The sequence below is a fragment of the Orycteropus afer genome, unplaced genomic scaffold, assembly GCF_000298275.1.
Source record: "Orycteropus afer afer isolate SDZICR_OR568_19922 unplaced genomic scaffold, OryAfe1.0 scaffold00024, whole genome shotgun sequence".
NCBI classification, from domain to species: domain Eukaryota; kingdom Metazoa; phylum Chordata; class Mammalia; order Tubulidentata; family Orycteropodidae; genus Orycteropus; species Orycteropus afer.
Window position 1 is genome coordinate 4015168 of NW_006921611.1, and position 26111 is coordinate 4041278.

A 26111-nucleotide genomic window follows, 5' to 3' on the forward strand; every position below is an offset into this window, starting at 1 on the left:
ACAACTACAAACCAAAAAGAGGGAAAAAAGTGTAGTTACAGAACTTCTAAGTGGTGAGGAAGTCAAGAGAGTTGCAAGATAAAATGGACTGTTCTAAACTTGGGGAGAAAATTATAATCGCAGGGTAACTTCAAAGAAAAATGATAACCCTTCACATCATAATAAAAAAGAGGACAAGCACAGATATTTATCAAATACTAAAGCAATAGCAACAAAGGAGATGATAACATGATTCATAAACATAATGAGCACAGCACAGAAAATTATATGGAACAAAGAAATCAGGAACACCACGAAGAAAAACACATAACAAAATGACAGCAACCAATACATACTTGTTGATAATTACACTGAATGTCAATGGATTAAATGCATCACTCAAGAGACAGAGACTTGTAGACTGGATAAGAAAACATAACCCATAAATATGCTGCCCACAAGAGACACACCTTAGAGAGAAAGGCAAAAATAGACTAAAAACTAAAGGTTGGGAAAAGACATATAAAGCAAATGGCAACCATAAAAGAGCAGGTGTGGCAATATTAATTTCTGGTCAAATTGACTTTAAGACAAAAACCACAAGAGACAAGGAAGGACATTATATAATGATTAAAGAGTCAATCAAACAAGAAGATATAACCATAATAAATAACTATGGACCCAATGAAAGAGCCCCAAAATAAATAAATTAGACTTTAACTAAAGCACTGGACTAATAACCAGAAGGTTGGTGGTTCAAACCCACCAGCCACTCCTCGGAAGAAAGGTTGGGCAATCTATTTCCATAGTGATGCCATCTTGGAAATCCAAGGAGGGGTCGCTATGAGTCAGGGCCAACTTGACAGCAAATAACAACAACAACAACAGAATTGAAAAGACATATAGATCACTCCACATAGTAAGGGACTTTAATACACCACTTTCAATGAAAGATAGAACAACTGGAAAGAAACTCAACAATGACACAGAAGAAGTAAACAATACAAACCACCACTTGAACTTATAGACATCTACAGAATATTTCACCCAGCAACACCACAGTATACATTTTTTTTCAGCACACATGGAACATTCTCCAGGATAGACCACATGTTAGGCCATAAAGCAAGCCTTAATAAATTTTAAAACATTGAAATACTGAAAAGCATCTTCTCAGATCACAATGCTATAAAATTGGAAACAAATAACAGAAAGATCAACAGAAAAAGACAAAACACATAGAAACTGAACTCCACCCTCCTTAATAATGACTGGGTAATAGCTCTGGTAGCATAGTGGCTAAGGCACTTGACTGCTAACCAGAAGGCTGGCGGTTCAAACCCACCAGCCACTCCTCGGAAGGAAGGTTGGGCAATCCTACTTCCGTAGTGATACTGCCTCGGAAACTCAAGGAGGGGTCGCTATGAGTCAGGGCTGACTCAACGGCAAATAACAACAACAACAATAGAAGAAATAAAAAATGACATTAAAAAAAATTCCTTGCATCAAACAAGAATGGAAACAAAATATACCAAAATCCTTGGGACACAGCAAGAGCAGCAATAAATGCACACATCAAAAAAGAAGAAAGAGCCAAAATGAACACCTTAACACCTCCAACACTGAATGATCAGTTACGTCTATGCAGTGGGGAGAGTGCCCATGACCATGTACAGGGCTGGCAGACAATGTTTCTACAAGTTTATTTGTATGTTCTGTAAGAATTTCCAGGTACATAGTACAGCTGACAAGGAATAAGTTTGTAGTCATTTCTTGGCCACAGCCAGCAACTCAGAGGGAGCGAGTAGTTGGACCTGTGGACTCAGCACCATGGTTGCAGGGGACATCAAGCTCAATTGGCATAACATACTACACAAAAACATTGTTCCGCATCCTACTTTGGAGAGTAGTAATTGGTATCTTTAAAGCTTACAAGCAACCATCTAGATGCAATGATGGATCTCTCCTTGTCCAGAGCAAAGAAGAATGAAGAAAATCAAGGACACATGGAAACAATTAGTCCAAGGGACTGGTACACCTTGATATCCTCAGCCTATGTGACTATGACTAAAGAGGGGAAGGCCCTCAATGAGATGGATTGACACAGTGGTTGCAGAGATGGGCTCAAGTATAGCAGGGATTGTGGAGCTTCCGGGACTGGGCAGTGTTTCATTCTGCTGTACAAAGGGTCGCTATGAGTCAGAGACAACTCAACAGCACCTAACAACAACAACAAATATGACTTTGAGACCAGAAGAACTAGGTGTTACCCAGCCAGCACTGTCAATGACTCTGAAGGAGATCTGTGCAGAAGATCCTGGATAGAGTACAAGAACAATGTGGAGCAAAACTCAAAATGATTTTTTTTTTTTTAAAAAAGGACGAAGTTTGCTGGTCTTGTAGAGCCAGGTGAAACCCCTGAGACTATAGACCCTAGCTGCCCTTCAGGTCTGAGACTGGACTCACTTCCGTAGATTAGCTCTTAGCCTAATGGTAGAAAGACCACAAGCAGAACATCTACCCTGGGAGATATAACCACCTACCTTAAGGAGATGTACCCCTTAAATCAATCAACTTGAGAGATCAGAAAGGCAGATCTGACAAGGACAAAGCTGGACAGACAGGAATGTATAGATGAAAAGGACACCAGGAAGGAGATGGAAGGAGATTCGAGCAGAGCTCTTTATTGTTGGGATTGTAATCAGTGCCATGAAACAAATGTATATGAACTCTTGAGTGTAAAACAAATCCACTTTGTAAATTTGCATCCCAGTCATAAAAATAAAGGAATAAAAAAGATGTAATTAAACAAAAAAACAATAACAAAAAGATAGCTAGAAAATTCCCAAATACAAATATGTGTTGCTTAATGTCCCAGACAATGTTCTGTGAAATAGGATAGTATGTTATGTGATTTGGACATTGTGCAAATATCATATTAAGACCTTGTGGGAACCCATTTCTGGTCATTCTTGTCACTGCTGCTGTTGCTGCCACTGCTGCTGCTACTGCTGGAGCTGCTGGCAGAGGCCAGAGGAAGAGGTGGTGGCAGTTATAGAGGCTGAGAAGGTGGCGTAAGAAGCAGAAGAAGGAGGAACAGCAAGGAGGGAGTGGAGAAAACCCAACCCCACCAGCTGTTCCATATGCCTGAGCAGCTAGAGCAGTCTAGGCTCTGTAGCCCTCACCTGCACACCAGAAGAAGCCTGAGAGCCCACATTCAGATGCATATCCTCTGCCTCACCTGCCTGTATCCCAACTGTGGTCCAGTGCTTCCAGAGTCTGGGAATGGGATTTTTAAAACTACTAGGGGAAAACAACAAAAGGAGACATGCTTTCTATTTAAAAAGAAAAAAAAAAAAAAAAATTGTGGGGACCACAGATGTTGCCTAAACAGACATTAAGTGATGCATACTTGCATTTGGGAATAAACAACACACTTCTAAACAACACATAGGTCAAAGAAGTCTCAAGGAAAATTTAAAAATATCTTGAACCAAATGAAAATAAAAATACAACTCATCCATATATATGGGATACAGCAAAACAGTGCCTACAGGGAAATTTACAGTATTAAGTGCATATATTACAAAAGAAGGAAGATCTAAGGTTATACATTAGAAATCTAGAGAAGAAGATAAACTTAAGTCTAAAGAAAGAAGAATAAATGAAATAATAAAAAATAAGAGCAGAAATTATGAAAATGAAAATATTATTGTTTAGTTTGTTGTCATTAAAGTCAGAAAAGAAAATTACAATGAATTCTGGCTTGGGTATGAATAAAATATTGGAATGTAAATAAATATCATGAGTTTGAAAACACCAACTTAATTTTTCAATATTTTAACTACTTTAATGTTCTGAAAAACTTAACCATTCAAAAAATGCATAAAAATTATTTCTATTTAAAGAGTGTACATTTTCCCTCTTTCCTCAGGGTCTAATATGGTTCATCCTGGCACTGGTCTTTAACATGCTTTAAATCATGGATTTTCTGACTTTTAAACTTATACTATCATTATTGAAATTTTTCTTGTGCCCCTTTAAATTTTGCACTGAGTTCCTCTTTCCTCAGGGTCTAATATGGTTCATCCTGGCACTGGTCTTTAACGTGCTTTAAATCATGGATTTTCTGACTTTTAAACTTATACTATCATTATTGAAATTTTGTGCCCCTTTAAATTTTGCACTGAGTTCTCATTTTTCTCACCCTAATTCTGCTCATGCATTTCAGTTACCTTTTTATAAGTGTTACCATGTTATAACTTTTACCATCTTTTTACTTTAATGTGTTTCTTTATATTTAAAGGAGTTTTTATTTAGGCAGCATATAGCTCCAAACAAACCAAACTCACTGCCGTCGAGTTGGATCCAACTCATAGCGACCCCTCTGTGGGTTTCCGAGGCAGCGTCACTACAGAAGTTGATTGCCCCATCTTCCTCCTGAGGAGTGGCTGGTGGGTTTGAGCTGCCAGCCTTCTGGTTAGTAGTCAAATGCCTTAGGCACTATGCCACCAGAGCTCCCAGCATATAGTTAGGCCTTGTTTTTTTGGATTTGTTTGTTCTTATTTTTATCCAGCATGATAATTTTCATCTTCATTGGAGTGTTAAGACCGTTTGCATTTAACGTATTTACTGATATAACTGAGTTGATATTCTCGATCTCATTTGTTATTTGTTCTATTTTTCCTCTTAATCTATTTTAATTTTGGCATATTTTATCATATTTTGTCTCATTTGTTGGATTATTAGCTGAAACTATTGTCACAGTTATTTTATTGGTTGATTTCAAGTTCAAAGCATGTATTTTTAACACAGTTTACCTGTAAGTGATAGTATACCACTTCAAATACAATGTTACTCTTTCATTTCTCTCCTTCTGGTCTTCCTGCTATTGTTTTCATATATTTTATTTCTATAAATGTTATAAGCTTCTCAATACATTGTTATTATTTTTGCTTTCAATAGTTATCTTTTAAAGAGATTTAAAGCATAAGAAAAAATTACTTATACTTACCCATGTAATTCCCATTTCTAGTTCTCTTCTTTCTTTTGTATAGATCCAGATTTCTATCTGCTATCATTTTCTTTCTGCCTGGTCAATTTTCTTTAATATTTCTTATAGTACAAGTCTGTTGGAGATGAATTCTTACACATTTTGTATATTTGAGGAAAAAAACTTTTTATTACATATTTTTGCTGGGTAAAATAGTTTAGTTTGACAGTATTTCTTTCATTCTTCAGTACTTTAAAAATGTCCCACCACTATTTTCTACCTTATATTGGGTCCAATAAGAAAAATGTTGCCATTTTTATGGGATTTTTTTTTTCCTTCACCTCATAGGTCTTCTCTATTATCTAGATGCTTTTGAATTTTTCTCTTTATCATTGATTTTAGCAATTTGATTATGATGTAGTATTTCACATGCTTCTTTTCCTTGGGTTTTGTTGAGCTTCTTATATGAGTAGATTTATAGTTTTCATCAGATTTTGAGAAAATTTGGCTACTATTTTTTCAAATAGTTTTTTAACTTTTATTGTAATTTGGGTGAAATTTCACAAAGTAGATTTGTTTTGCATTCAATAGCTCATAGACATTTTGTTTTATGACACTGATTATATTCCCTGCAGTGTAACAGCTCTCCTCCCACTTCCTCCCTGTAGTTACTCTCCCTGTGTCCTTCATGTCCATCTATATCTGCCTCCCTATCTCCCTGAGTAAATGCTGCCCTTCTGATCTCCCAGAGTTGATTGTTCTGAAGAGTGAATCTCCCTGGTGTAGTTGCTTGGTGCATAGGCTTGTCTACTGTTTGGCTGAGAGTTAAGCCACAGGAGGGATTTCAATTTCAGCCCAAAGGATGACTCGGGGTTATCGTATAAGGAGTTTCATCAGCCTCTATCTGACAAGAAACCTGGTCTTTTTTATGTTTGTTTAATTTTATTCCACAATTTTTCTCTTATTCTATCCAGGATCTCTAATTTTGATCCCTTTATGAGTGAGTGACATTGGTAGCCAGGCACCATCTAGTTCTTCTGGTCTCAAGATCATTTATAGGCTTAGGTTCTCATAGTCTAAAATCCTTTGGACTAACAGTTTCCATGTGTAATATTCAAGGTTGTGTGTCAACTTGGCCAGACCATGATTCCGAGTGGTTTAAGCAGTTCTGGTGTGGTGGTTCCCATGATGAGATCTGATGTCTATGCTTTGAGCAGCCAATCAGTTGAAAGGATGTTTCCTTAGGAATGTGGCCTGCTTCCAATATATATATGGATGTCCTAGGAATATTTGGGAAACTTCTCTGGATCTGGATCCTGTTGTGCTGCTAACAACCATCCTGTGAGCCAACAATCCACCATTCCACCAGTTGATCTTGGATTTGCCATCCACCAAAGTCTGCAGCCTGTTATACTGCCTGCCAGTCTTGAGCTCGTCAGTCCCTGCAGCTGGGTGAGTCAGGAAAAGCCTCCAGCTTGACATTTGATCCAGGAACTTGGGACTTGCCAGCCTCTATAACTGGATGAGCCATTTTCCTAAGACAAATTTCTCTCTCTCTCTATAGGCTTTCCTGGTTTTGCTTCTCTAGAGAACCCAGCCTAAGACACCATGCATTTTTTATTTTCTTTGCTCCAGACATCTTAGATGGCTGCTAGCAAGCTTTTAAGACCCCAATCATTATTCACCAAAGTAAGATGTAGAACAATATTTTTTTACTGCCTTGGAAACCCAAAGGGGGTCGCTATAAGGTGAAATTGACTCGATGGCAATGAGGTTTTTATTGGTTTGTTTGTTTATGCTGTGCCAATTGAGGTAGATATCCCCTGCAACAATAGTCCCCAGCCCATAGGCCCAGCAACTCACACCCTCAGAGTGCTGAGTCTTGGTTTAAGAAATTATCCTAACTTTGTCCCCTGTTAGCTTTATACTGCATGTGAATGTTTTTATAGCACATACAAATACTCATGTAGGAATATTATCTCCCAAACCTATGTATGGCCATAGGTGTATTCCCATTCATCTATCCATACCTGATCTTCTTCCTGCCTACCTATGTATCCACCAATAGGTTAGTGTTTGCTATTATTGATAATGCAGTGTTATGTATGCAATATTACTTACCTTTACTTTCTGTACATCTTTGCACCTCTCTGTGTCTTCCTTTTCCTTAGTGATATTGTGCTAGTTACACACTTTTGTTTTATTGCTTATCCCTTCATCTATATCAACACCTGTCTCTTAACTATTTTCCTCCATGTCCCCTTTCTTCCCTAGTAATCAACAAAGAAAATTGCTTTCCCTTTGTAAACTTTCCTTAACTTTTTTTTTTTATAATGGACTCATACAATATCTGTCCTGTGATTGACTTATTTCACTCAACATAATATCCTCCAAGTTCATCCATGTTATGTGGTGATGTGCTGATTCTTTGTAATTCTTTAAGGTTGTATAATATTTCAGTGTGTGTACATACAATAGTTTGGTTATCCATTCATCAGTTGATGGGCACTTAGGGTGTTTGTTTCTCTTGCTATTGTAAATAGTACCACAATGAACATGGGTATGCTTTATCTATTTCTGTACCAGATCTGCCACTTTAAGATATATTCCTTGTAGTGAGATTGCTGGATCAAATGGTATTTTCATTGCCAACTTTTTAAGGAAGTTCCATACCACTTTTCACAGTGGTTGTATCATTTTACAGTCCCCCCAGCAGTGTATGAGTGTTCTACTATCTCCACACTCTTGCCAACATTTGTTGGTTTCTGATTTATTGAACTTTACTGTTAATGCAGGGGAGAGATGATATCTCATTGTTGTTTTGATTTGCAGCTCTCTAATGTCTAAATACCATAAATATTTCATCATGTTTGTTAGCCACCTTAATATTTTCTTTGGTGAGACATCTACTCATGACCTTTGCCCACTTTTGAATTTGATTGTTTGCCCTTTTGATATTGAGGTGTTGAAGCTTTCTATAAATTTTAGAGATATGCCGTTGACATTTTTTTTAGTTGATAAGTTCTCTTTTTACTCTTTGAAGAAGTCTTTTTTAAAGCACGTAAGAGTTTAATTTTTAGAAGGTCCTAGTCATCTAATTTCTCTTCTGTTGTTTGTGCATTTTGGGTTATGCTTGATAGCATATTTATGTCATAAATTGGGGCCTCTAGTTTACCCATAATTTATCTTTGATGATTTTATAGTTTTAGTTTTTACATTTAGGTCTTTGATCCATCTAGAGTTCTTTTTTGTATATGATTTGAGATATGGATCTTATTTCATTTTTCTGCAAATGGATATCCAGTTTTGCCAGCACCATTTGTTAAAGAGACTTTCTCTTCCTCATTGAATGGGTTTCAGGCTTTGTCAAAGATCAGTTGTCTATAGGTGAATGTGTCTATTTCTGGATTCTCAGTTCTGTTCCACTGGTCCATGTGTCTATCATCATACCAATACCAGGCTGTTTTTGACTACCGTGGCTGAATAGCAGGTTTTGAGATGAGGGAGCTTGAGACCTCTTACTTTGTCTTTCTTCTTCAGAAGTGCTTTGCTTACCCGAGTGCTTTTTCCTTTCCATATACAATTAGTGATTTGTTTTTCCATGTCCCTAAAGAATACTGATGGAATTTCTATTGGAATGGCATTGAATCTTTCAATTGCTTTGGGTAGTATTAACATTTTCACAATGTTCAGTCTTCCTAGCCATAAACCAAAACCAAACTCACTGCCATCAAATCTATTCCTACTCATAGCAACCCACTTTGGGTTTATGAAGTGGTAAATCTTTACAGAAGTAGATTGTTCAGTCTTCCTTCTGCAGAGTGCTAGTGGGTTTGAACCACCAACCTTCAGTAGCAGTCAAATGCCTTAGGCCCTACGCCACCAGAGCTCCTTATCCATGAGCATGGCATATTTTTCCATTTATGTAGGTCTCATATTTTCTTGTACTAGTGTTTCGTAGTTTTCTTTATAGGTTATTTTGCGACCCTGGTAAGATTTGTTTCTAAGTATTTTATTTTTTTGGTAGCTATTTTAAACAGTATTGCTTCCCTTATTTTCTTTTCAGAGATCTCTTTCTTTATGTAGAGAAATCCAACAATTTTTTTTATGTTGATCTTATAGCCTGCCACTTTGCTGAATCTTTCAATTAGATCTAGTAATTTTCTTTCTTTTCTGAAAGAAAGAAATATATACATTGGTTTTCCTATGTATAGGTTCATGTCATCTACAAATAGACATAGCTTTATTTCCTCTTTGCCAATTTGGATGCCTTTTATTTATCTATCTTGCTTTATTTCCCTGGGTGGGATTTCCAATACAATGTTGAATAGAGAAGTGGTGATCCTTTTGATTTCTGTTGATTCTGATGTGACATTGCCCATTTCACTTATTATCTGTGTTATTTGCATCTTCTCTTTCTTTTCCTTAGTTAAATTTGCCAGTAGTTTGTCAATTTTATTAATATTTTCAAAGAACCAGCTTCTAGTCTTGTTGATTTTTTTCAACTGATTTTCTGTTTTCTGCTTCATTATTTCTGCTCTGATCTTTATTGTTTCCTTTCAGTTGGAGATTGTAGGCTCCTTGCTCATTTACTAATTGTTGGAATTATTGGATTTAGGCATTGATTTTATTTCTTTCTTCATTTTTGATGTGTGCATTTATTGCTATAAATCAACCTATTAACACTTCTTTCACTGTGTCCCAAAGGTTTTGATATGTTGTGTTTTCATTATTGTTTGTTTCTAGGACTTTTATTTTATTTTATTTTATACTTCATTTCTTCTGTTACTCAGTCATTCTTGAGCAGTATGTTATTTAGATTCTATGTATTTGATATTTTTCCCCTGGTCTTATTATTGATTTCTAATTTTATAGCATTGTGATCTAAGAAGATGCTTAGTAGTATTTCTATGTTTTTAAATTTATTGAGACTTGTTTTTTGATCTATCATATGGTCTATTCTGGAGAATGATCCATGTGCACTGGAAAATAATGCATATTGTGTTTTTGTTGCATGGAATCGTCTGTATGTCTTTGAGGTTGAGTTGGTTGATTGTGTTGTTGAGATATCTATATCTTTGTTGAAGTTTGTTTTCTAGTTGTACTATCTTTCCTCTAAAGTGTTGTGTTTAAGTCTCCAACTACTATGTAGAATTGTCTATTTTTCCTTTCAATTCAATGAATGTTTGCTTTGTGTATTTTGAAGCTTTTTCATTGGGTGCATAAATATTTATTATGATTATGTCCTCTTGGTTGATTGATCTTTTTATAACTATCCTTTTGTTGTTTTGCTCTTATATTGTTTTCCTGGATTCTTCCAGGGTTTTATCTGTCTGTTATGTTATGTTGTTATTTGCCATCGAGTCGGCCCCAACTCCTAGCGACCCCTCCTTGGGTTTCCGAGACAGTTATCACTACGGAAGTAGGATTGCCCAACCTTCCTTCCGAGGAGTGGCTGGTGGGTTTGAACCGCCAGCCTCCTGGTTAGCAGTCAAGTGCCTTAGGCACTATGCTACCAGAGCTCCTTTTATCTGTCTATGCCTTGCTTTTGTTTATGGTTTCCCTGAGCTCTTGCAAGATTATATATTATACCTTTTGAATTCCTTGTCAGATAATTCTATTACCTGTTCCTCTTTGGAAATGTTTGATAGTTATTACTATTATGTTCTCTTGGTTGATTGATCTTTTTATAACTTGTCCCTTATTCTGGTTTTTGTCTTGAAGTCTATTTTATTAGAAATAAATATTGCACTCCTGCTCTTTTTTGATTGCCATTAGCTTAATATTTTTTCCAACCTTGATTTTTATCTTTGTGTCTAAGGTGAGTTTCTTACAGACAGCATGTTGATAGGTCTTATTTTCTTATTCATGCTACCATTCTCTTTCTCTTAACTGGTGCATTTGATCCATTCACATTCACTGTAATTACTGATACATATGGATTTACTGCTGTTACTTTTTTGTGTTTTTATCATGGTGTTGATGGTTTCTTTGTTCTGAATATTTTTCTGTGATGAGTTCATTTTGTTATCCAGTTTCTTTTCTTTTTCTTCATTGTTGTTGATTTTGTATTTACCAAGTCCTTGTGATTTTTTTTCCTTTCTTATTTTGCTTAGAAATCTTATTAATTTTCTTTGTGGTTACCCTATAGTAAAATTTATCTTCCAAAGTTTGGAACAGTGTGTTCTATATTGGTATCTTCTTCATTGCCTCTCCATTTGGAAATTCTTTAATTATAACACTTATTCCCTCTTTCTGCTTTGTAGTTCTTGTTGTTTATAGATTGATGCCTCTGGTTCTTATGTTGAGAAATTTCTTTTCTATTCCTATTTTGATGATATATTCCATTTTATAAGGTTATTTTAGTTTTGAGAATTCTTTTTCTGGATTGATTTCTGCATAGTGTTGTCATGTGTCTTAATCTTAGTTGTCTTCCATTGTTACTTTTCTTTCTGAAAAATACCTTTAACATTTCTTGTAAGATTGGTTTAGCTTTTACAAATTCCCTTAATTTCTGTTTCTCTAGGAATGTCCTAATTTCACCATCATAGTTGTGGGACAGTTCTGCTGGATATATAAATCTTGGTTGGCATTTTTTTTTTTTCTTTCAGGGTTTTATATATGTCATTCCATTTGCTTCTTGCCTGCATGGTTTTTGCAGAGAAATAAGAGCTTAGTTTTACTGGTTGCCCTTTGTAAGTAACATTTGGCTACTCCAATCTGCTCTCAAAGTTCTTTCTTTGTCTTTGATTTTGGAAAGTTTGATTATGATATGTCTTAGTGACTTTCTCTTGAAGTCTATCTTGAACAGGGTTCATTAAGCTTCTTGGATTGATATCTTTTCATCTTTCATAATATTGGGGGAGTTTTCTGTTACCAAGTCTTTGAAAAAAAATTTTCTGTGCTTTTTTTGCTTCCTCTTGTTCTGGAATTTCAATCACACATGTTATTTCTCTTGATATAATCCCATGGAACTTTTAAATTTTCTTCAATTTTTTTTTTTCTGATTTTTTCCTCATACAAACTAGTGTCAAAGGATTTCTTTCCAGCTGCCTAATGTGTTTTTACACCAGTTCAATTCTACTCTTTTGTCCTTCCAAAGTGTTATCTATCTCTATAATATTGGTGTTAATCTTCTGGACTTCTAATTGTTGTTTTTGTATGATTTCTAATTGTTTATTCCTTTTGTTGTTTTGCTCTTGTATTGTTTCCTGGATTCTTCTAGGCTTTTATCTGTCTATGCCTTGCTTTTGTTTATAGTTTCCTTGAGCTCTTACAAAATTATATATTATATCTTTTGAATTCCTTGTCAGATAATTCTATTACCTGTTCTTCTTTGGAAAGATTTCCTAATTCTTTATTTTGGTCACTTGCTTTCACTATTTATTTATTTATTTTTTTAATTGAGGTTGTCTGTTGTCTCTGAGACATTTTGAAGTAGTTTCTGTTTGTTGGTTATGTGCTGGTTTGTTTTACCCTGTTTTTGTTCATTTGTTTTGTTTTGCTTTGCTTTGATTCAGTATGTACAGATGGGTGAGGCAGGTGTGTTTCTTTGGTTCTTAGCTTGGCAGCACTGGGATACTCTTTATCTGTCTCCAGGTTGATAGAATAACTGGTGAGAATTTGGGTTCAGTTCTCTGTCATGAAGAGGACTGGTGGTTGGGTTGAGCAGGTGATGTCTACTGTCTGTCATGGATCCAGTAGTGGTAGTTTTGTCTGTTGGGTGAGGTTGTCAGTGCAATAGATATGACTGATTACTGGAGAGATAATTTTCTCCTCCCACTGAATGGGTCAGGAAAAAGCAACCAAACAAGGAGAGGAAGATAAGAAAAAGAAAAAGAAAAAAAAAAAAAAGATAGAATCAAAATAAAAGAAAAATATAGGAAAAAATTGGTGAAAATGATAGATGAATAATAAAAGGAGGCAGAAATGAACAGCTAAAAGGAAGGAAAATTAGGAAAAAGAAAAGGGGGGAAAATAAGGAAGCTGAGGAGGAGAGACATTTGTAGTTAGGGTCAGCCGACAGCCCTGTGATCAGGCAGTTATGGAGCAAACCTCTGATCCACTGGAGCATGTGCCCATGGAGGTAAAAGGAGACTGGTTTGAGTGGGAACCTCAAGAGAGAAGGCTGCAAGTATACTCCTCTTATGATCAGTATGAGAAAGATCAGCCAGTAATGCAAGCTCAGGCAGGGAGAGCTGCAGCTCTTCAGTCTACCTGTTTGAGTGGCTTGCTGAGAGTTGTTAGGCTATAGAGGAAGTGGTCATGGGATCCAGGCAAGAATTCTCTAGCCACAAGCTTTGTAGTGGAGGAAACAGGTTTTGTCCCTATTTGCAGGGTAGTTGTACTTTTTGGATTGAAGAGTGTACCTCAGTAGTCATAATTCACTGGTGTGGGTCTGGCACCCTTCTGGGCACACACAGCTATTTATGCAGCTTGTGCCCAGACTTCAGTAGAGGGCCCCTCTGAGACTAGCATCTCCAACCACCACATGGGCCTTTCCCTTCATAGAGGTGAGAGGTGTCTGGCGCAAGTGTGTGCCTCTGAGAAACAAGGCTATAGAGGTCTGTGTGGTAGTTAAGTTGTGTGTCAACTTGGCTGGGCCTGGTTTTGAGTGACTGGGCATCTGGATATGGTTATTCCACATGATGAGATTGATAATCAGTTCCACAGTGGAATCTACTGGCGTAACTGAGTACCTGCCTTAGGGATGTAGTCTGCTTCCAGTATATAAGATGTTTTGAGAAAGGTCTCTGTAGCTTTTTGGCATGCTTGGACCCTGCATGTAGCAGAGTCTTAATTCAGCAGGCCACCATGTTTCCTGCCAATCTAATCTTGGGACTGTCTCTGGACTCAGAGTGACATGCCATGTTGCTTGGTAATCTTGGTACTGTGCCGTTTTATTTGTTGACCTTGGGTTTGTCAACCTCAGTAACCAGCAGCTGCCTAAGTTAAGAAAAATTTACAGCTTCAGTGGGCTGAGAACAAGAGGCAGAGACGAAGCCCAAGGTCAAGGGGCTTTCACTCAGCCTCTAGAGCTGGCACTTTGAACTTGGACTTCTGGCCTCCTAAACTGTAAGAGAATGAATGCCTGTTTATTAAAGACACCCATTTGTGGTATATTTTGTTAGAGCCATACAAGAGAACCAAAACAGTATGCCTCTTGTTTTCAGTGTAAAAATTCTCTGTCTGCCTCAGGTACCAGGTGGATGAGCTTCAGTCCCTTACTCTCTCTGTAGAAGTGAGTTGTTGTGGGTGGCTGGGCAGTTCATGGAGGTGGCCAGGGATCTGATTGGGTTAGGGCAGGGCTTCTCTAGCTACAGGGCTTTTGGTGTTGGGAAGAGTATTTAGTCTTATGGAAGGGTAGGTATGTGTTTGTTAGATCAGACAGTATTTTATTTTTGATACTTGTATAAAAAACAAAAATTAACAAACTCACGGCCATCAAGTTGATTCCGACTCATAGTGACTCCCATTGAATTTCTGAGGCTGTAAATCTTTACAGAAATAGATTACCCCATCTTCCTTCCACAGAGCAGCTGGAGAGTTTGAACTGCTGACCTTCTGGTTAGCAGCCAAGTGCCTTATCCACAATGTCACCAGAGAGCCTTATATCTAGGTTGATTTTCAGGTGATGCTTTCCTGTGTCTTAATCTCAAGTTGTTGTTGGGTCTCTGTCCAAAGGACTCCCTTTTATCATTTCTTATAAGATTGGTTTGTTTTTTACAACTCTCCTATGTTTCTGTTTAACTGGGAATGTCCTTATTTCATCACATATTTGGGGGACAATTTTCTGGATATATAATTATTGGTTGGCAATTATTTTCTTTCAGTGTTTTATATATATCCTCCCATTGTTTTCTTCCCTGCATGGTTTCTGCCAAGAAATCAGAGATTACTCTTATTGGTTCTCTTTGCAGGTAACTTTTCATACTTCCTAAGCTGCTTTCAGGATTCTTTCTTTGTCTTTGGTTTTGAAAATTTTGGTTATGATATGTCTTGGTGATTTTCTTTTGTATTTGGGGTTCACTGGGTTTTCCGAATGTATATCTTCTTATTTGCATAATTTGCAGGATATTTCCCAGCAAAATAAAAATCTTTGTGCCTTTTTCTCTCTCTCTCTCTCTTTTTGTTCTGGAATTCCACTCACATGTAAGTTATTCCTCTTGATGATATTCCACATAATTCTTAGACTTTCTTCTTCTTCTTCTTCTTCTCCTTCTCCTCCTTCTCCTCCTTCTTCTCTTCTCCTTCTCCTCCCTCTCCTTCTTCTTCTCTTCTCCTTCTCCTCCTTCTCCTCCTTCTTCTCTCCTCCTTCTCCCTCTTCTTCTTCCTCTTCCTCCTCCTCCTCTTCCTCTTCTTCTTCTTCACTCTTTTTCTGATTGTTCTTCAGACAGATTGATAACAAGAGATTTGTTTTCAATTTCACTCATTCTGTCTTCCATTGCCTCAATTACAGTCTTTTGCCTTTGTAATGTATTATCTATTTCTGAAATTTTAATATTAGTCTTCTGAATTTCTATTTCCTGTTTTGTATGGTTTCTAATTTTCTATTTATTTTGTTGATTTGTTCTTGTATTATTTTCCTGAATTCTTTCAGAGTTTTGTCTGTGTTTTCTTTGATTTTGTCTGGCATTTCCTTAATCACTTTCTTAAATTGCTGGAAGGACCTAAGCATAAATATTCTGAATTCTTTATCAGGTATTTCCCATAGCATTTCTTCCTCTGGAAGATTTTCTGGCCCTTTTGCCCTGTTTCTTTTTGTGTGTGTGATTTGAATTTGGATGTTGTCTCTGAGACATTATGGTGTTATATATTAATTTATTGATTTTTATAATGGTTTGTTTCATCTTGATTTTTTTGTTTTTCTTTGTTTTAATATATCTAAGCAACAGGGTGAGCATACTACTCTGGTTGCTACTTTGAAAATACTAGTCCATTCACCACCTTTCTCTGGGTTGATTTGGTAGCATGTGGGAGTGCAGGCATGAGTCTTTGATTGCAAGTCATACACTGCAGTTGAAGGCAGAATTGGTAGATGTTGGCTGCTGTCTGTTGACAATCCAATGGTGTTGAAGCAAATGGTAGCATTTGTTCTGTGGGTGCAGTAGCAGGTGTGGTGGGTATGGCTGCATAGGATTACTGTCTCCCAACTGCTGGAGGAAAACAGAAAAAAAAAAAAAAAAAAAAAAAAGCTGGGTGTGGGGGAAAGAAAGAAGAAAACTAGGGAAGAGGAGGAGAGAAAACCTCTCTGACTGCCAGTCATCAGTTTCGGTGCCTCTGCAGTATCTGGTTCCTGCTCTGATCAGAATTCTGCTTACAATAATTCAAAATGGCCATGCTGTGCTGGTTGACTGTTCCTCACTCTAAATGCCTCCTTTTTTTGCTGTTTTTGTTCAGTCTCTTCCTCTAATTTTTATTTAGTCTACTTACTTACCATTTCCTTTGAAGTTGGGTTACAGGATTGTCATCCCTATCCATTTCTCTTGGTTTCTTGAATCTTTGTTGTAGAGGGTCTGGGTAGTGTATCTGCCTCCTTTGCCTTCTTGGATCCTCCTCCTCTGAACCAGATTGGCTTGATTGATTTTACTTCTCAACTTGAGTCATCTTTTTCTGTTTCTCTGTATGACTGGTAATTTTTCATTTGCTGTCAGCCATAGTGAATTTTCTCATTGGATGACATGTGTATATGTGTGTGTGTGTGTGTGCATTTTATATATGTATATATAAAATAACATATGCTTGAACGTTTTTCTGGGATGTTATTAAGTTTTATTAACTTAAAGCTAAACAATTTTATCCTTATGGATCTTGTGTTTAAGCTTTGGTAGATGGAACCAAAGTAGTTTTTTGTGTAAAGCTAACTTTACACTACTACTAAGGCAGGAGGCTTCTGAGTACTTTACCAGTTGCTCCCCATGAATTATGAGGTTTTCTACTCTCATTGGTAAGGTACTTTGGTGATGTAGTCGATAAAGCATTTAACTGCTAACCAAAAGATCCACAGTTCATACCCACCATCCACTCCACTGGAGAAAGCTGAGACAGTCTGCTTCTGTAAAGATTTATAACCTTGAAAACCCCATAGGGGTTACTATGAGTCAGAATCTACTCAATGGCAGTGAGTTGAGGGTTTTTTTTTTGTTTTTTTTTTTTTCACTCTAGGTGGTAGGAACAGGCACTTTTTTCAGACTTTTATGAGTCCCAGAGATTGTTCCTTCACATCTCAGGTGGTTCTTTTTCTGGTGATTTTCTCACACATATGTACTAATTAGTAGTCAGTTGAATACTCAAAGAGATCTCTTCTCAAATCTCTGGAGTATTCTCTCTCTCATTCTCTTCCCTGAAAACTCTAATTGCTTTGGGATTTTTGACTCCCAACTCTGTGTCTTCAATTCAGCAAGAGCACTAGAAACTGGGATTCTCCTTCATTGAGTAACAGCCCAGACATGTTCACCAGAGAGTAAGCTATTTCCCTTCTCAGGGGTTACTATTCTTCATGTTCTAATATTCAGTGTCTTGAGAACTGTTTTTTATGTTCTCAATTTTTCCTTTGTTTCAGGTGAAATAGTACATGTTACTCCATCTTGGACAGAAGCAAAGTCTCCAAAAAAATTTACTTTTGACGTAATCAAGTTTTTTTTATATATATTTTACTTTATAATGTGTTCCTTTGGACCAAGAAATATATTGCCATCTGTTTGGTTCTCTTGTGCCACTCTAACAAAAACACCACAAGTGAATGGCTTTAACAAACAGGGATTTATTCTCGTACAGTTTAGAAGCCTAGATATCTGATATCAAAATGCCAGCTCTAGGGGGTTGGGTGAAGTTCCCCTTTACCTTGGGTTTCTGCTCTGCCTCTTGATGCTGACCCACTGGAGCTGGAGGCATCTTTTCACTCAGGTAGCTGTCAATTGCTGAGGCTGACAAACCCAAGGTCGACAAGTCCAAGATTCAAGTCCAGAAACAGTCCCAAGGTCAGCAAGCAACAAGTCAGACCAGTGAATGGAGACTCAGCTAAATGAAGACATGACAAAAATCTCAGAGACCTTTCTCAAAGAATCTTCTTATATACTGGAAGTAGACCACATCCCTAAGACAGCTACTCAGCTGCTCATAGCAGTTTGCACCATGGAGTTGATTAGCATACTCATCACGGGGAGTAACTACATCTGGCTGTCCAGCCACTCAAAACTAGGCCCAAACAAGTTGACACATAATCTTAACTGCCACACCATCTAAGAGATTTAAAATTTTGTTTTTCACATTTAATGCACCAGAAATTTATTTTTATATGTGATATGAAGTAGGTTTCTAATTTTGTGAGTAGGTTTTATGTCAAATAGAACTAGATATCATTTCAGTTTTGCCTTTGACCAGGCATATGTCCCTCTGAAAATTGTTTACTTTCTCAAGCTTCAGAGTTCTTACTTGTTAAAATGGACACAGTAACTCCTGACTCCTGGCATTGTCACCTGAAAATATGTTATATGTGACCAACTTAGTGCTATGCCAGTATAGAGGAGGGGCTCAAAATGCTGGTTTCTTTTTTGCTTTCCTCCCAACAATGAGTTATTTTCTGTAATTAATTATCATATGATAATGTGTTTATCGTCTTAATATATTGTAAGATCCATTTGTTTTGTTTTCAGATATATCTCCATAATGAAGAGCAGGGCCAGCCAGTAATTGACCTTCCATAAATATTTGGTAACTTGCTGAATGAGTATCTCCTCTTCTCATCCACTAGCACTCATTTTTGATAGCTAATGTATACCTTCTTAATTAATGATTACTAAGTAAAACTTAGTTAAAGTATTAATATAATTTCATCAAAATTTTTGGAGGAATAAATATAGGCCACAATTATAAAGAAACTTTCAAAGCCCCTGACACTGAAAATACTTGGAGTTTAATAACTACTATCTCCCATGTGCCATGCATAGTATTGGACCTGAACAAATACCAACACAACCCAGATAACCCCTTTCTGATTCTAATATTCAACAGGGTAGTGAGTCAAATTACCTCTCCCAAAGTCTTATTATGGGTTGAGAACTAATAGACACGTCTTATTGTTGTTGTTGTTATGTGTCGTGGAGACAGACCCGACTCATAGTGACCCCTTCTTGGGTTTCTGAGGTGGTATCACTATGGAAGTAGATTGTTCAACCTTCCTTCTGTGGAGTGGCTGGTGGGTTTGAACTGCCAGTCTTCTGTTTAGCAGTCAAGTGCCTTAGGTACTATGCTACCAGAGCTCCCAGACATGTCTTCTAGGGAGAGGATTATATGTGTATTTTGATTAGAGGGTAAGGAGTGGCAGTGGGAAAATACAAAAGAAATATGAGCAGCTGAACCATATCCCTTTATTCCACAATGGATAGTATTATAGAAGAATCTGAACCCTGGTTGCCACATCTAAACCAATCAACCCAAATAAAGAGTAACCCAGAAAGGATGCAGAACCTGTGAAAGAAGACTAAAGACTGATAAATATTCCTTCCTTAGTTAAATATAAGCTAAGTAGCAATATTGAAATCCTGCCTGTTTCTCCAACACTTACATAGAGAAATTAATACAAGAGAAAGAGAAGAAAAGAGAGAGAGAGAAAGGAAAAACAACACTAACAGGGCCACTTGGGCTTGGATTGGCTATAACATGAATCATTAATTTTCCCTAGGAATGATCAAGAGTGTCATTAGGATGCATTAAGCATCATCTAACAGGCTATGGGGAGTGCAGGGGGGAGGACAGGCTCTCCACTATTGCATAATCGATGCAGATTACTCATACTTGCTCACAGAATATCCTCACCCCATTAGCACCAGAGCTGTCACACTCACATTCAGTCTTTCACCCCTTTCCTTGATTCTTCTCTCTGAGGCGGACACCTATTCTCAGAGTGGAGGGAGCCTCAGGTTTTCCAAGACAGCCCCACTGGACTCCTAAATGCTGCTGAATTAAAGAGGGAGGGAAGAAGAGCAGAAAAACATTAAAGAGTCCTTTTATTTTTCAACTTGGATGTTTGGATTGGCTTTCACATTATTTTTGCTCTCCCTTGCTTCTTGCATCCTCATCCCTCTCACTCCCTCCTACACACCCCATCCCTGCCTGCCTTATCCTGGATTGTCCCCTCCACCCCCATCCCTCACCCCTCACCAAACCCCCTTCCCTGCCCTCCCTCTCCCATCTCCCCAGCTCATTTTCTGTCCCTTTAAATGAGGTCACCCTGACTGAATGAAGGACATGAGGCTCAGAAGAGGTCAGACATTAGCACTGCTATAACTGCACTGCTACTGAAACTGGGCAAACCCATCCATCACCAGCTCCACTACTCCATTAGGCTTCACATGAAATATGCCCTGCTCTGAATCGTATAGCCATACATCTCCGGGTCTAGACACCTTCCTGTTGTGTGAAGATCAATGCCGCTCGGTCATGCATCATGTGTCATCCAGTAGCCCTCACTCTAATAACCGTGTCTATTCTCTAGTCTGCAGTATAAATTATGGCACTGGGAAAGTACTATATTATTCAGCAACCTTGGTCACTAATGGGTTATTGGGTTTATTGGTTGATAATGTGAGCTCCCTTTCTTTCTTTCTGTTTTTTTTTTTTTTTTTTTTCCTTTTCCCCATTTTTGGCTGACTCTTGCTTTCATTTATTTATTTCTCTCTATTTTTATTTTTTTGTTTCAGATTTGAGTGATGCCTGCTTTAGACTTCTGTCAACATACTCCTGAATCAATCCCCTAAAATGAAGTTGGTGATTGAAAATAAACCCAATTAGAAAGAACTCTCTCTGGATTCCCTCTTAGATAATGGACCTAGTCTAGGAGCAGTTGCTTTGGCTTGTATTTGCTGAGGTTTCAGCCTTTTCACTGAATGGCAGTTTAAAGTTTGACATTCAGGACCTCCTGGTGTCCCATAATGAGGCTCAGTATCATAGCATACCTCCTCTAGTCCTCATCTCATCTGGTCTTCCTAATCTTTCTTGTTACCTACACTCAATGTGGCCAGACACTGGTAATTAATTCTTAATGCTGGCTCTCAGTTTTTCCTCTCTGGAAAATGGGTGACAGAGATAGATCCTGTAAAAAGGGTATGGCCAGGGAGTCTGATGTCCTTTAACTTCAGGCGAGGAGAGAATCACCATCACCAGCATCAGCCAAATGCTAATTCTTATGAGTGGAGGTCAGACATGCCTCCCTTCTCCAACCTTTTACCAAATTCTCACACCAACTATCCCTCCTACTGCACTTTCTACTCTGCTAGGCCACTACTCTCACAATGACCACACAAAACTCACAGGCAGTATTCACGGTCATGGGGTTTATTAAGGAAGTAAGGTTACAATTCAGGATCAGAAACAACTCAGAATACAATTCTTTGTCAAGACAGCTTCTTCTCAGCCACTCTGTTTTCTGGCCCTCAGGCTTTTTTTTTTTTTTTTTTTTGCCCTGTGGCCCCTCAGCCTCTGTCCTGCTCAGGCACGTGTTAGAAAGCTCTTTAGCTTCACCAGTATGTCCCCAGAGGCACCTCATTCCACCAAGAAGTCTCCACCTGAAGGTGCTCAGTTCTAGCTCTGTGGATAAGCCAACTTAGCTCTACCAGGTACCTGTAGGTACCTGACCTTGCCAACAACCTCTTACCCAAAACTTCTCAGCTTTCTCAGTCCATGGACCTAGAAGCCCACTGTATGATCTCCTCCCAGTCTCCTGTTGGTCTTCTGCCAATGTCCTGGTTCTGCTGCTGCCATTTCTCTGCCACTGGTTCTCATCATCTCCAATGTTATACCTCCCTCTGTCTCTTCCTCCTGGGTTGAGGAGGTTATCAGAACAGGTAACCCAGGTCCAAAGGACACACTCTGCTCCTATCTCTTTTTTCTTGGTGGTTATGAGGTCCCGTTTTTTGCCTCTGCGATGGCTCATTTAAAGCCTAGTGGGATGGCAAAACTGACAAATCCCATGGTTAGGATTACATAAGCCTCATTTGTATGGTCCCATCTCCCACAAGAGTGGCATGCACCTTATCTACATTATTAGAAAGCTTCTCAATTCCTCATTTGCCCAGTCCCACCCAGTCATTGGTGGAAGTTACAAAGACTATGGCTAGAATGGCCATATTAAGTAGTTCACTGTACCACAATTCCCAAGTAAACAGAAAGGGAGAAAAATCTAATTATGGTGAAAAACTTTGAATGAAAATAAATTGAATTTGAGTCACATTACCTCTCATTGAAGATGTTTTCCAATGACACAACTTTTTGAAAGCACTGAAACTTCATATTAAAAATGACAAACTTTAAAAAAAAAAAAAAAAAGAAATAAGGTTCTCATGAAGAAGCTATCCAACGATAGAACAGGTTTCACTGAGAAAGAAAGGCCTCCTTGTCACCAGTGTCTTTCAAAAAAAGATTGATTATATAGAAAGTATAGTATATTTGGGCACTTCTCTGAGGAAAAGTTAGCTAAGATGGCATCACAAAACTTGTCTAGTCTGCAGGTGCCATGCTTTGTCATATATATGGTAAAGAGCAATATTTAATACATTTTTAAAATAATTTGAAATACTAATGAGTATTGTGGAGATTAGGTCAACCATAGAGTTTATAAAACACTTATTTTGTTTACATATCATTTCATACCTGGACTATCCTCATTTTATAAATAAGTAAATTGAGGTTAAATTTCAGTAGCTTACCAAGTTATATAGTGTGTATGTACTAAAGTTGGGCTTCAGACCTATGTCTGTGTTATTCTAAGGTCCATCTACTTTTCCCCTAGAACATGTGCTTATCCAGTAGCAGGAAGCCTAGCAAAGGAGCAACATACCTGTCCTTGCTTTCTTCTTTCTCCACCCTTCCTCAGGGTACCGGGGTGAAAGGAGCCAATAAGAAGGTGACATATGACTGATATAGAGCCTGTAGGGCCAGGCAGCCAGACCCCAACAGATTCCTATGATGGAATGGAGAAGGGGAAGGCAAGCAACCTTGTAGTCAAAACATGTTTCTGTATTGCATCTCTGAGCAAGTAGGTAAAGTAGGTAATTAAAGAAATAGTTCCTAGAACCTAGCCTGAAAGGTTCTATATTAGGGTGGAGTGAATTAACCAAAATAAAGTATAGTTTCACCCTAAGCTTCTCCTCCTAATAAAACTTGATGCTCACATGGAGTCCATGCCTATGTCCCAGCCAAGCCCTCTCAACCTCAATCAGCCCAGAAATCACAGGTGCAAAAATGCCCCATTGCCCAAATCAGAAGCTCAGTGAGAGTTGTCTTTCCATACAGGCATCATCCCCAGCTAGGAAAGAGGATTTGGAAATACCCCCTGAAGGATTCCTAGGAGCAGAAGTCAACCTGTTTGGCTGGCCAGCCATGAGCAGACTGTGCAACACCCAGGGACACTGGCTCCACTCAGAGCATCTCCCTGCTTGCTCTTGGTTCCTTACTGATCCTGGCACGATGTTGTTTGTTTGAACATGGCATTAATGTGTTTACCTAATTAGAAGATGTCAGAGTTTTCTAATCTGTAGCTTGAAGTTGGGATTTCTTGATGAATCACAGAAATGCCCACCTGGTAGAAGTGAGAACAGCTCTGTGGCCCCTTGTTACTGCTGCCCAACTCATTCCTTCCAAATCTGATGCTAGCCCTCTGGTCCTCCTGTGCCTCAGTTTCTCCTGTTGGAAAAAAAAGAAAAGAAAGTATCACCACCTCATTCCCCATCCTGCCCTCCCAACAGAACCAAATTTATCATGCTGCTTGCACTTCTCAGAGGTGACAAACAATGTCAGTGGAAACAGCTTCCTACAGGAGATCAATTTCTGTTTACATATGCAATACCCACCCCCTGCAGAAATGCTGGCTGCCCTGCGGCCTGGCTGGGTTAGCAGGAGAATGTCACAAGGTATGGCTTGCACTCTCTGCCAAGGGAACAGATTTGCTGCCTGCTCTGATGACAAATCCTTTATCAGAGGTAAGCCCTGTCGTGAGTTCTCAGAGAAAAAAAAAAAAAAAAAAAAAGATTGGCCTTATATCAGGGTCTGAGCGATGAAAACAAAAACAACATGGTTATTGGCTTTGTAGTCATGGGCCAATGCAAAGGCTCAATATTTTCTTTGATCTCTGCCCTAGGAGGAAACACACGAATGGAATCATGTTCTAGTAAAAGTAGAAGTAGAGGAGGAATTTGTAATAAAATGTTTCTGGTATGCTTAAGCCACAAAATAAACTAGGCATCTAGGCATGAAATAGGTTTGCTGGTGGGGATTCCGTAAAACCAGCACATAACAGAAAGAGTTAGTGTCCCTTTTATACACTCATCTCAATTATTTTGAAGGTGGCCAGAGCTATAATCTCCCTCTTCAGTTCCTTAAATGACTGGGGAGAAGAAGGGGTTAGGGGTATGGGTGCAAGGGTCTGGAAACACATTCCAGAATTCTCTCTGTTGCTATTATTTCCAGTAGATAGACAGCAAGTGTCAAAGCAAAGATCAAGGCAATCAGCTGGCACAGCAGCTGGCTGGGCTCCTCCCTCTGACACACAGCCTTGGCCCCACCACTTATGCCCCTGATCAGTCCAAAGCCCTTACAAGGTCCTGTTTGACTTCTCTTAATGTCCCACCAAATGCATTTGTCCTCCCTTTTTGTCATCTCACCTTGCAATTCTGTCACCCATGTTCTTTGCACCCATGACAGAAAAAAAAAAAAAAAAATTAGAAAGAAAAAAATGCACAAAACTGACCTTGGAAAGAGAAGACAGATGAAGCTTTCAGAGATCCAAGACCAGACTAAAGAATATGGGTTTATAAAAAATATTTTCTATTACTGAGGAATGGACTATACTAACTTAATTAAGAACATACTAAGTTTCACAAGGAAGAAGCTAGGCCTAGGCAGATTGTACAGGAAAACTGAAGATCAAAAATGAGGCTGTGAAGCCTACTATAGGGATGTATGTGTGCATTTTATTAATATTTCCAAAGGAAGGAAAGAAATTCATCTAAGAAATGAGCCACTTACCTTCAGTCTGACAGGTTGTGCTTCTTACCTTGACTGTGATGTCCACGTGGCTCCCCTTTAGCCCATATGTGGCATGCAGGATACATAAGAGATATTGACTACAGGGCTGAAATCAGAAGAAAAATGGCCCACTTCTTCTCATTTGGCCTTGATCCAGAGCATGTTTTTCAGGCACTACACACATTTTCTGTTTAGGTCTACATCAGAAAGCCTAGGGAAATTTTTCACTGGTATTGTGGTGATTATGCTTTTGTGTCAACTTGGCTGGGCCTGGTTGAGTGGCTGGGCAGCTGAATGTAGTATTCCCCATGATGAGACTGGTAATCAACTCCATGGTGGAATCTACTGGGAGCAGCTGAGTAGCTGCCTTAGGGATGCAGTCTGCTTCATGTATATAAGCAGAAGCCTTGGGGGATGGTCTCTAGCTTATGCCACTCTTTGACCCTACATGCGGCTAGTCATGTTGTTCAGCAGCTTGCTATGTATGCTCTGCCAACCTTGGGACTTACAATGGACTTAAGTTAATGGCCGGCCATGTGGTTTAGTAACATCGGGACAGTGCCTTTTTTACTTGTCAACCTTGGGCTTGGCAGCTTCAGCAGCCAGTAGCTATCTTAGTAAAGAAAAGCCTCTAGCTTCAGTGGGCCAGGAGCTAGAGGCAAAGCTGAAGCCCAAGGCTGAGGGGCTTTCACCCAGCCTCTAGAGCCTGGCACTTTGAACTCGGACTTCTAGCCTCCTGGACTATAAGAGAATAAACTCCTTTTTATTAAGGCCATCCCATTTGTGGTATATTTCTTCTCAGAGCAGCACTAGGTAACCAGAACAGGTATGCTGGGTTCAAAATACTGGTTCCAAGTGTTTCTGGATTAGTTCTAGGTCAGAATATTCTACCTTTAATTGAACTTCTTTTTTCCCTAGAAATCCTACTCTTGAAAGTGTTCCATTATGATATTTCTGCAGTGTGTGTTGAGACTGAAAAAAAAGACTTGCACCATTGGACAGACAAAAGCATGTGTTGGATTTACATCTCCTGAACACTTAATTTGGTCAGTTTTGTCAGGTTGTTGCCAACAGTCCAGAATTAGATAAATAAATAGAATTAAGCAATTTTTAAGTA